The following is a 12,523-nucleotide window of genomic DNA, read 5'->3' as shown; positions in this document are numbered from 1 at the left end:
CGTCGTTATCAAGTAATAAATTTCTGGGTTTAAGTCCAGGTTATCATCCACAGGATTTATTTCTGCAAGTACCGAATTACTAAGTCTCGGATGTTATCTAGGCTTAAGGGGTTTGAGTTGGTTTTGTTTAATTAATCTACTCCTAGGTTGGTTTGCACTAATCCTAACTAGATTATCTAATTCTGACTAAGTTATTCTAACCCTAACTAAATTACTCTACCCCTAATTGATCTTTTACCAAAGCAATTAACTGAATGAACATGAAGGAATACGATGATAACAATGATAGAGTGTTTAAGCAATTGAATTGAAACTAAGTCGCTTATGTCCAAGGCGATTAACCCGACCTATCCTCCTAAAGTCCCTAGTTCATGATTCCCTTGTAAGGCCGAAACTAGCTCTAAGGCTCAGTAATTTGGGCTTAATCTTCTATAGGGTCGTCAATCCTATAGGCACTGACTAGGTCAGATTCAGCTCGCAATATGTGCCAACCTAATTTTGGGATTATCGAATGAGTTAAACCAATCAGACAAAGCGTAAGACAAAGATTAAAACATCAAAACAGTTGAATAAACAAAATCTATATTATATATCAAAGATGAAGGAATGTCACGAAGTTACAATAAACCTAGAATTCATAGCATGTATCAGAGGCTAGACAGAATATAAAAGAAGAAAAATCCCTTTCAGGGAACCTGTCTACCAATGCAGGCGTCTTTCTAGGATTTAAGGATGGAGCTTGAGTAATCCTCGGTGAATGGAGCTTCGGAGGTGTCTTCAATGGAGGTTTGAAGGTTTTTGGAGGAGGTGGAGAGGATTTCTCAAGGTGGAAGCTAAGCTAATTACAAAAGTAAAAGATATCTAATTTACAATTGGAAATTCCTATTTATAGACGCGTCTCGGGCCTCGTTTTGACCTAATTTCGTGTCCTTGTTGGTGTAGGAAGACGTGGGACCGAACGTGGCTTCGTGGGGGCGGAATTGGTCTTTTTGACCAATTCCCGAAACTTGATGCGGATTCCGTGAAGAACCCGATCTGAGGGATAAGTGTACCCCATCGTTATCAAGTAATAAATTTCTGGGTTTAAGTCCAGGTTATCGTCCACAGGATTTATTTCTGCAAGTACCGAATTACTAAGTCTCGGATGTTATCTAGGCTTAGGGGGTTTTGAGTTTGTTTTTGTTTAATTACTCTACTCCTAGGTTGAATTATACTAATTCTAATTAAGTTATCTAATTCTAGCTAAGTTATTCTAAGCCTAATTAAATTACTCTACCCCTAATTAAATTAAACTACTTCTAAGTGATCTTTTGTCAATGCAATCATCTAAAGGATCATGGAGGGATACGATGATAATGGAAATAGATTGTTTAAACAATTGAATTAAAATCTAAGTCACTTGTGTTCGAGGCGATTAACCCGACCTATCCTCCTAAAGTTCCTAGTTCGTGATTCCCTTGTAAGGCCGAAACTAGCTCTAAGGCTCAGTAATTTGGGCTTAATCTTCTATAGGGTCGTCAATCCTATAGGCACTGACTAGGTCAGATTCAGCTCGCAATATGTGCCAACTTGATTTTGGGATTATCGAATGAGTTAAACCAATCAAACAAAGCGTAGGACAAAGATTCAAAGCATTAAAACAATTGAAGAAACAAAACTATTATATTAATCAAATATGGAGAACATTGTCACGAAGTTACAATAAGCCTAAGATTCATAGCATGTATCATAGGATAAACAAGTTATAAAAGAAGAAAAATCCCTTTCAGGGAACCTGTCAACCAATGCAGGCGTCTTCCTAGGACTTAAGGATGGAGCTCGAGCAATCCTCGGTGAATGGAGCTTCGGAGGCGTCTTCAATGGAGGTTTGAAGGTTTTTGGAGGAGGTGGAGAGGATTTCTCGAGGTGGAAGATAAGAGAATTACAAAAACAAAAGATATTCAATTTACAATTGGAAATTCCTATTTATAGCCGCGTCTCGGGCCTCGTTTTGACCTAATTTCGTGTCCTTGTTGGTGTAGGAAGATGTGGGGCCGAACGTGGCTTCGTGGGGGCGGAATTGGTCTTTTTGACCAATTCCCGCAGGTCTGCTCGCCGAGCAGGATTGCGACGAGCAGCCCCTGCTCGCCGAGCGTTTTCGCCCGAAGCGCGCTCGATCCGTACCGGATGACTTCCAAACCCTTTTTTCGTCTGAACTTACACCTGCACACACATAAAAACTCCAGAAAACATTAGTCCAAAAGCCGAATTGATCCGTCAATCGCTTATTTTGAGCAAACGCTTCGTTTGGTGCGACTTTTGACGGACCAATTAGCTTCAAAAGATAACGGAATTCTATTATGCGTGTTATTTCGGCCGTATTTGCCTAAATTGATCCCAAAACGAGCCTAAACGACGAAAAGTAAATAGAATGCTTCCAATTTCTAACTAACTCACACAAAAGCATTTAAATGCGAGAATTGCTCGCTTATTAGCCAAATAAACCTAAAAACCGTCCTAAAACCGTACCCAAAGATAGGGGTTTTTGACCTCTATCAAACCTCCTCGCACTTAAAACTTTACTTGTCCCCAAGTAAACTAAAAAACTAAACCCGCCATCACAAGCAAGCTAGAAAACTTCCCAGTTTGACTAGGTGCTTGACACAATTTCGAGCATCTGTAATTACATGCATTCGGAAATACAAAGTAGAGACACGATATCCAAAAGCCGCATTTCAATTACAATAGGTCATAGTTTTAAGTAAAGGAACACATGTTCAATTGAACGAGCTTGAGGGGATCGCTAAGTAAAACACCTCACCATAGGTAGTTCACTCATTCACACAATTTTGGTGGCTAAAGTGTTTACTCTCGGCTTATATTCTTGCTTAGGATTACGTTGATTTTGAACGTTCATCCGAGTTCCTCTACTATGCTATATGACTCCGATGATATCAAAAACAGCCTCTAATTGGGGTTGTAATGTGGTTAGAGGGTTAAAGGTACAACAAAGGTTAAGTGTTCTAGCGCTACAACAACAAAGTTTAAATGGCTTTAGCAAATATGAAGTGATTGAGCTTTTTATTCGTCCTTATTGTTTCCTTTTTGGGATGTTTTCTTTGAGACATTTTTGATTTTTCTAAGAACTAGGGAATGGAGTTCTTCCCTTTTGTTCGTCTCTTTTCTTTTCTTTTTCTTTTTCTGTTTTTCTTCTTCTCTCTTTTTTTTTTTTCTTTTGGGATAGTGATGCTCATTCACTTCTTAGCCTTTTGGCTTGCTACTATAATGCCATAAACAACGATAAAGCGCTAGAGAAAAACAAAGGCTCAACTTGAGCTTTGCAAAAACAAAGGTTAAGTAGCGAACCAAGTTGTGGTTCGCAAAAACGGGTTAGAACGAAAGAAAAATCTACAAACTACAAAAATGTCGGCTCAAAGGGGCTTCCTAGAGTGAATGAAAAAGAGAAAATAAGGGTAAAGAAAAGGTTAATTCTAATGAGGCTGATTCATCGTTTATCATCTCAAATCATTGCATGTAGGTTCAACACAGTATTAGGTGCAAAATCTGTAATCTTCCACAAGTCAAAGCATTCACACAAAAATGTCAAGAAAAAGAGCTTTTCGATGTTCGCTCTTAGGCTCAAATTCAGCTCACAATTCTTTGGGTTTCAATTTTGTGTTTACTAGTTTTCCCCAAACTCAAGTTTAATATCACATGCCTTCAATTCTTAAGTTATCTACCTAAGTAATGATTTTAGCATTTCTTCAAAAGTAGGGTCTAAATGCAAACTGTAGCTCATGCTTTTACAGATACAAGAGTTGTGTCCTACGCCTAAACTAGTTGTCATGCAATTTTAGATTCGGTTCTCAGCCCTCAAAGATAAATAACGAAGTTTAGATTCGAAGGAGGTTCACGGTTTTAGGTCCTAAACATGCAAAAACATAAATAAAGCAAAAATAAAACACCAAAACGCAAACCTAAACTAGACACGACGCAACGAAAATTAAAAATTTATACAATTTTTGTAAGTTTGTCTACCCCTCCTCCTCACACTAAAATTATGCAATAAGTTCCAACATTGCATCATAAATCATGAAGTACGAGTGTAAAAAGTTAGGGTGGAGAAGAAAACTTACGGATTTTATCGCAATCGCAAAAGTTTGACGATTTGCGGTGGCAAATTTTTTATTTATTTATTTATTTATTTATTTCAGCTTCGTTCGGGATTTTAAAAAAAATCTCGAAAAAAATTCCTTATCGCGGCCGAGCACCGCCGCTGGGCAGCAGTGCCCAGCGGCGGGCTGGGCGCAGTGCCCAGCGGCCAGCGGCAGGCTGGGCGCAGTGCCCAGCGGCGGGCTGGGCGCCAGCGCCCAGCGCGCGGCGAGCAGGGCCCTGCTCGCCGAGCTGGGCCTCCTGGGGCCAAAATATTTTTTTTTTTTTTTTTTTTAAATTTTATTTTGAACCTAAAAACTTAAAAATAAAAATAAATAAAATAAAACTAAACAACTAAAAAAATATTTATTTATTTAATTTTTTTTTATTTTTTTTTTTTTAACGAACACTTTAAAAAAAAACGTAAAAGAAAACTAAAACGACTAAACTAAAGGATCAATGTATAATCTAAATAAAACAAACCTGAAAAGTTTTATTGAAACTTGGGTTGCCTCCCAAGAAGCGCTACGTTATAGTCGGTGAGCTCGACATAGAATTCCCGCCTAGGTGTATGCTTCTACTCGTGTTAGGAATTCAAATTCCTGAATAAATAATCCGTACCTACAAAACGGATTAAGAGCCTCTAATAAGTTTAATGAAAGCAGGAGGCCGAATTTAAACATATTATGAAAAAGTTTGGTTTGCTCCCTTTTGGATTCTCTTGGTAGGTCGAAGAGAATGAAAACTTCTGAGCATGAAACAAACCTAAACTTTTCTAATGTTTGAGGAAAAGGTACTTGAGATACACAAGTTTTGATTTGATCTTTTATCTCTACCACATGATTTAGAATTTCAGATTTTGAACCGGGGTTGCTTACCGCTTCCGGTTCTTCACTTACCTCGAGTGATGCATGTGATAGTGGACTTGGTTCTACCTTTTTGTCATTCCTCAAGGAGATGGCTTGAGCTGATTCCCTTTTTGGGATTTCTATGTTTTCCTTTATGCCTGGGAAAGCATCTCGGGATTGCTCTTGCATCTCATGGTTTATTTGAGCCAATTGGTTGCTCAAGTCCTTGCAAACCTCCTCGTTGATTGTAAGTCGGGCTGATATTCCTTTCAAAAGGGACAGCACCTCATCTCGTGAGCTAGAGGGTTGTGGAGGAACTTGGCTTGCTTGTTCGTAAGGGAACATTCCCAATTCGTTTTCCCTGTGCTCATTAACAAACCTATTTGGAGGCCTCAACATGTTAGGATTCCCGTAGGACAGATTTGAGTGTTGAGGTCTCCTCCAATTATTATCATAAAAGATATAAGAATTGGGGTTAGAATTGTACCTTTGGTGATTACCCACAAAACTTACACTCTCATTGGTGTTGAGGCTCAGTTTCGCCATCAAGATATCCATTTTCTTATTTAACTCGGCCATGGAGGGATTGGGAGCCTCATTCTCCAGGGCATGAATGTATCGTCTTGATGGGATAGTAAACTTTTGAGCTTGCCACTCGACTCTTTCTTGCCAATTCATTGATCAGAGAACGCTGAGAAAAAGTGAAATTCTAGCACAAAAGTTGATAAGTAAAAAGTATATAGTTATGGACAGAATACAAAAGATATGAACAACTACAAAAGTTATAAAGAATTATACATAAGCAGATATAAATGATATAAACAAAGGATATTTACAAAAGAATGCCTAAACTAACAAGTCGACCTTTGGTTCGATATTGCAGAAGAAATAAATCCCCGGCAACGGCGCCAAAAACTTGATTCGGATTCCGTGAAGAACCCGATCTGAGGGATAAGTGTACCCCGTCGTTATCAAGTAATAAATTTCTGGGTTTAAGTCCAGGTTATCGTCCACAGGATTTATTTCTGCAAGTACCGAATTACTAAGTCTCGGATGTTATCTAGGCTTAGGGGGTTTTGAGTTTGGTTTTGTCTAATTACTCTACTCCTAGGTTGAATTATACTAATTCTAATTAAGTTATCTAATTCTAGCTAAGTTATTCTAAGCCTAATTAAATTACTCTACCCCTAATTAAATTAAACTACTTCTAAGTGATCTTTTGTCAATGCAATCATCTAAAGGATCATGGAGGGATACGATGATAATGGAAATAGATTGTTTAAACAATTGAATTAAAATCTAAGTCACTTGTGTTCGAGGCGATTAACCCGACCTATCCTCCTAAAGTTCCTAGTTCGTGATTCCCTTGTAAGGCCGAAACTAGCTCTAAGGCTCAGTAATTTGGGCTTAATCTTCTATAGGGTCGTCAATCCTATAGGCACTGACTAGGTCAGATTCAGCTCGCAATATGTGCCAACTTGATTTTGGGATTATCGAATGAGTTAAACCAATCAAACAAAGCGTAGGACAAAGATTCAAAGCATTAAAACAATTGAAGAAACAAAACTATTATATTAATCAAAGATGGAGAACATTGTCACGAAGTTACAATAAGCCTAAGATTCATAGCATGTATCATAGGATAAACAAGTTATAAAAGAAGAAAAATCCCTTTCAGGGAACCTGTCAACCAATGCAGGCGTCTTCCTAGGACTTAAGGATGGAGCTCGAGCAATCCTCGGTGAATGGAGCTTCGGAGGCGTCTTCAATGGAGGTTTGAAGGTTTTTGGAGGAGGTGGAGAGGATTTCTCGAGGTGGAAGATAAGAGAATTACAAAAACAAAAAAATATCTAATTTACAATTGAAAATTTCTATTTATAGACGCGTCTCGGGCCTCGTTTTGACCTAATTTCGTGTCCTTGTTGGTGTAGGAAGACGTGGGACCGAACGTGGCTTCGTGGGGGCGGAATTGGTCTTTTTGACCAATTCCCGCAGGTCTGCTCGCCGAGCAGGAAAGGCTGCTCGCCGAGCAGGATTGCGACGAGCAGCCCCTGCTCGCCGAGCAGGCGCCTGGTGGCCTGCTCGGCGAGCAGAAATGGCCCCGGGGGCCCTGCTCGCCGAGCGTTTTCGTCCGAAGCGCGCTCGATCCGTACCGGATGACTTCCAAACCCTTTTTCGTCTGAACTTACACCTGCACACGCATAAAAACTCCAGAAAACATTAGTCCAAAAGCCGAATTGATCCGTCAATCGCTTATTTTGAGCAAACGCTTCGTTTGGTGCGACTTTTGACGGACCAATTAGCTTCAAAAGATAACGGAATTCTATTATGCGTGTTATTTCGGCCGTATTTGCCTAAATTGATCACAAAACGAGCCTAAACGACGAAAAGTAAATAGAATGCTTCCAATTTCTAACTAACTCACACAAAAGCATTTAAATGCGAGAATTGCTCGCTTATTAGCCAAAGATAGGGGTCAAAAACCCCTATCTTTGGGTACGGTTTTAGGACGGTTTTTGGGTTTATTTGGCTAATAAGCGAGCAATTCTCGCATTTAAATGCTTTTGTGTGAGTTAGTTAGAAATTGGAAGCATTCTATTTACTTTTCGTCGTTTAGGCTCGTTTTGTGATCAATTTAGGCAAATACGGCCGAAATAACACGCATAATAGAATTCCGTTATCTTTTGAAGCTAATTGGTCCGTCAAAAGTCGCACCAAACGAAGCGTTTGCTCAAAATAAGCGATTGACGGATCAATTCGGCTTTTGGACTAATGTTTTCTGGAGTTTTTATGCGTGTGCAGGTGTAAGTTCAGACGAAAAAGGGTTTGGAAGTCATCCGGTACGGATCGAGCGCGCTTCGGACGAAAACGCTCGGCGAGCAGGGCCCCCGGGGCCATTTCTGCTCGCCGAGCGGGCCTCTGGAGGCCTGCTCGCCGAGCAGGCTATGCCTGCTCGCCGAGCAGGCCCCTGGTGGCCTGCTCGGCGAGCAGGGGCTGCTCGTCGCAATCCTGCTCGGCGAGCAGCCTTTCCTGCTCGGCGAGCAGACCTGCGGGAATTGGTCAAAAAGACCAATTCCGCCCCCACGAAGCCACGTTCGGTCCCACGTCTTCCTACACCAACAAGGACACGAAATTAGGTCAAAACGAGGCCCGAGACGCGTCTATAAATAGGAATTTCCAATTGTAAATTAGATATCTTTTACTTTTGTAATTAGCTTAGCTTCCACCTTGAGAAATCCTCTCCACCTCCTCCATAACCTTCAAACCTCCATTGAAGACACCTCCGAAGCTCCATTCACCGAGGATTACTCAAGCTCCATCCTTAAATCCTAGAAAGACGCCTGCATTGGTAGACAGGTTCCCTGAAAGGGATTTTTCTTCTTTTATATTCTGTCTAGCCTCTGATACATGCTATGAATTCTAGGTTTATTGTAACTTCGTGACATTCCTTCATCTTTGATATATAATATAGATTTTGTTTATTCAACTGTTTTGATGTTTTAATCTTTGTCTTACGCTTTGTCTGATTGGTTTAACTCATTTGATAATCCCAAAATCAAGTTGGCACATATTGCGAGCTGAATCTGACCTAGTCAGTGCCTATAGGATTGACGACCCTATAGAAGATTAAGCCCAAATTACTGAGCCTTAGAGCTAGTTTCGGCCTTACAAGGGAATCACGAACTAGGAACTTTAGGAGGATAGGTCGGGTTAATCGCCTCGAACACAAGTGACTTAGATTTTAATTCAATTGTTAGAATAACTTAGTCAGAATTAGATAATCTAGTTAGGATTAGTGCAAACCAACCTAGGAGTAGATTAATTAAACAAAACCAACTCAAACCCCTTAAGCCTAGATAACATCCGAGCCTAGATAACATCCGAGACTTAGGGATTTTTCTTCTTTTATATTCTGTCTAGCCTCTGATACATGCTATGAATTCTAGGTTTATTGTAACTTCGTGACATTCCTTCATCTTTGATATATAATATAGATTTTGTTTATTCAACTGTTTTGATGTTTTAATCTTTGTCTTACGCTTTGTCTGATTGGTTTAACTCATTCGATAATCCCAAAATCAAGTTGGCACATATTGCGAGCTGAATCTGACCTAGTCAGTGCCTATAGGATTGACGACCCTATAGAAGATTAAGCCCAAATTACTGAGCCTTAGAGCTAGTTTCGGCCTTACAAGGGAATCACGAACTAGGAACTTTAGGAGGATAGGTCGGGTTAATCGCCTCGAACACAAGTGACTTAGATTTTAATTCAATTGTTAGAATAACTTAGTCAGAATTAGATAATCTAGTTAGGATTAGTGCAAACCAACCTAGGAGTAGATTAATTAAACAAAACCAACTCAAACCCCTTAAGCCTAGATAACATCCGAGACTTAGTAATTCGGTACTTGCAGAAATAAATCCTGTGGACGATAACCTGGACTTAAACCCAGAAATTTATTACTTGATAACGACGGGGTACACTTATCCCTCAGATCGGGTTCTTCACGGAATCCGCATCAAGTTTTTGGCGCCGTTGCCGGGGATTGTAGATTAATTCTATAAATACCCGACAACCGCCAATAATCAAGTTTTTGGCGCCGTTGCCGGGGATTGTAGATTAATTCTATAAATACCCGACAACCGCCAATAATCAAGTTTTTGGCGCCGTTGCCAGGGAATAGTAGATTAATTCTATAAATACCCGACAACCGCCAATAATCAAGTTTTTGGCGCCGTTGCCGGGGAATAGTAGATTAATTCTATAAATACCCGACAACCGCCAATAATCAAGTTTTTGGCGCCGTTGCCGGGGATTTATTTCTTCTGCAATATCGAACCAAAGGTCGACTTGTTAGTTTAGGCATTCTTTTGTAAATATCCTTTGTTTATATCTTTTATATCTGCTTATGTATAATTCTTTATAACTTTTGTAGTTGTTCATATCTTTTGTATTCTGTCCATAACTATATACTTTTTACTTATCAACTTTTGTGCTAGAATTTCACTTTTTCTCAGCGTTCTCTGATCAATGAATTGGCAAGAAAGAGTCGAGTGGCAAGCTCAAAAGTTTACTATCCCATCAAGACGATACATTCATGCCCTGGAGAATGAGGCTCCCAATCCCTCCATGGCCGAGTTAAATAAGAAAATGGATATCTTGATGGCGAAACTGAGCCTCAACACCAATGAGAGTGTAAGTTTTGTGGGTAATCACCAAAGGTACAATTCTAACCCCAATTCTTATATCTTTTATGATAATAATTGGAGGAGACCTCAACACTCAAATCTGTCCTACGGGAATCCTAACATGTTGAGGCCTCCAAATAGGTTTGTTAATGAGCACAGGGAAAACGAATTGGGAATGTTCCCTTACGAACAAGCAAGCCAAGTTCCTCCACAACCCTCTAGCTCACGAGATGAGGTGCTGTCCCTTTTGAAAGGAATATCAGCCCGACTTACAATCAACGAGGAGGTTTGCAAGGACTTGAGCAACCAATTGGCTCAAATAAACCATGAGATGCAAGAGCAATCCCGAGATGCTTTCCCAGGCATAAAGGAAAACATAGAAATCCCAAAAAGGGAATCAGCTCAAGCCATCTCCTTGAGGAATGACAAAAAGGTAGAACCAAGTCCACTATCACATGCATCACTCGAGGTAAGTGAAGAACCGGAAGCGGTAAGCAACCCCGGTTCAAAATCTGAAATTCTAAATCATGTGGTAGAGATAAAAGATCAAATCAAAACTTGTGTATCTCAAGTACCTTTTCCTCAAACATTAGAAAAGTTTAGGTTTGTTTCATGCTCAGAAGTTTTCATTCTCTTCGACCTACCAAGAGAATCCAAAAGGGAGCAAACCAAACTTTTTCATAATATGTTTAAATTCGGCATCCTGCTTTCATTAAACTTATTAGAGGCTCTTAATCCGTTTTGTAGGTACGGATTATTTATTCAGGAATTTGAATTCCTAACACGAGTAGAAGCATACACCTAGGCGGGAATTCTATGTCGAGCTCACCGACTATAACGTAGCGCTTCTTGGGAGGCAACCCAAGTTTCAATAAAACTTTTCAGGTTTGTTTTATTTAGATTATACATTGATCCTTTAGTTTAGTCTTTTTAGTTTTCTTTTACGTTTTTTTTAAAGTGTTCGTTAAAAAAAAAAAAATTAAATAAATAAATATTTTTTTAGTTGTTTAGTTTTATTTTATTTATTTTTATTTTTATTTTTATTTTTATTTTTTTATTTTTAAGTTTTTAGGTTCAAAATAAAATTTTTTAAAAAAAAATATATATATATTTTGGCCCCAGGAGGCCCAGCTCGGCGAGCTGGGCACTGCCGCCCAGCTCGGCGAGCAGGGCCCTGCTCGCCGCGCGCTGGGCGCTGGCGCCCAGCCCGCCGCTGGGCACTGCGCCCAGCCTGCCGCTGGCCGCTGGGCACTGCGCCCAGCCCGCCGCTGGGCACTGCGCCCAGCCCTCCGCTGGGCACTGCTGCCCAGCGGCGGTGCTCGGCCGCGATAAGGAATTTTTTTCGAGATTTTTTTTAAAATCCCGAACGAAGCTGAAATAAATAAATAAATAAATAAAAATTTGGCACCGCAAATCGTCAAACTTTTGCGATTGCGATAAAATCCGTAAGTTTTCTTCTCCACCCTAACTTTTTACACTCGTACTTCATGATTTATGATGCAATGTTGGAACTTATTGCATAATTTTAGTGTGAGGAGGAGGGGTAGACAAACTTACAAAAATTGTATAAATTTTTAATTTTCGTTGCGTCGTGTCTAGTTTAGGTTTGCGTTTTGGTGTTTTATTTTTGCTTTATTTATGTTTTTGCATGTTTAGGACCTAAAACCGTGAACCTCCTTCGAATCTAAACTTCGTTATTTATCTTTGAGGGCTGAGAACCGAATCTAAAATTGCATGACAACTAGTTTAGGCGTAGGACACAACTCTTGTATCTGTAAAAGCATGAGCTACAGTTTGCATTTAGACCCTACTTTTGAAGAAATGCTAAAATCATTACTTAGGTAGATAACTTAAGAATTGAAGGCATGTGATATTAAACTTGAGTTTGGGGAAAACTAGTAAACACAAAATTGAAACCCAAAGAATTGTGAGCTGAATTTGAGCCTAAGAGCGAACATCGAAAAGCTCTTTTTCTTGACATTTTTGTGTGAATGCTTTGACTTGTGGAAGATTACAGATTTTGCACCTAATACTGTGTTGAACCTACATGCAATGATTTGAGATGATAAACGATGAATCAGCCTCATTAGAATTAACCTTTTCTTTACCCTTATTTTCTCTTTTTCATTCACTCTAGGAAGCCCCTTTGAGCCGACATTTTTGTAGTTTGTAGATTTTTCTTTCGTTCTAACCCGTTTTTGCGAACCACAACTTGGTTCGCTACTTAACCTTTGTTTTTGCAAAGCTCGAATTGAGCCTTTGTTTTTCTCTAGCGCTTTATCGTTGTTTATGGCATTATAGTAGCAAGCCAAAAGGCTAAGAGGTGAATGAGCATCACTATCCCAAAAGAAAAA

This window comes from Euphorbia lathyris, chromosome 6 (assembly GCF_963576675.1).
Source record: "Euphorbia lathyris chromosome 6, ddEupLath1.1, whole genome shotgun sequence".
In the NCBI taxonomy this organism is placed as follows: domain Eukaryota; kingdom Viridiplantae; phylum Streptophyta; class Magnoliopsida; order Malpighiales; family Euphorbiaceae; genus Euphorbia; species Euphorbia lathyris.
The sequence above is the reverse complement of the archived record's forward strand: the minus strand, read 5'-3'. Positions refer to the sequence as shown.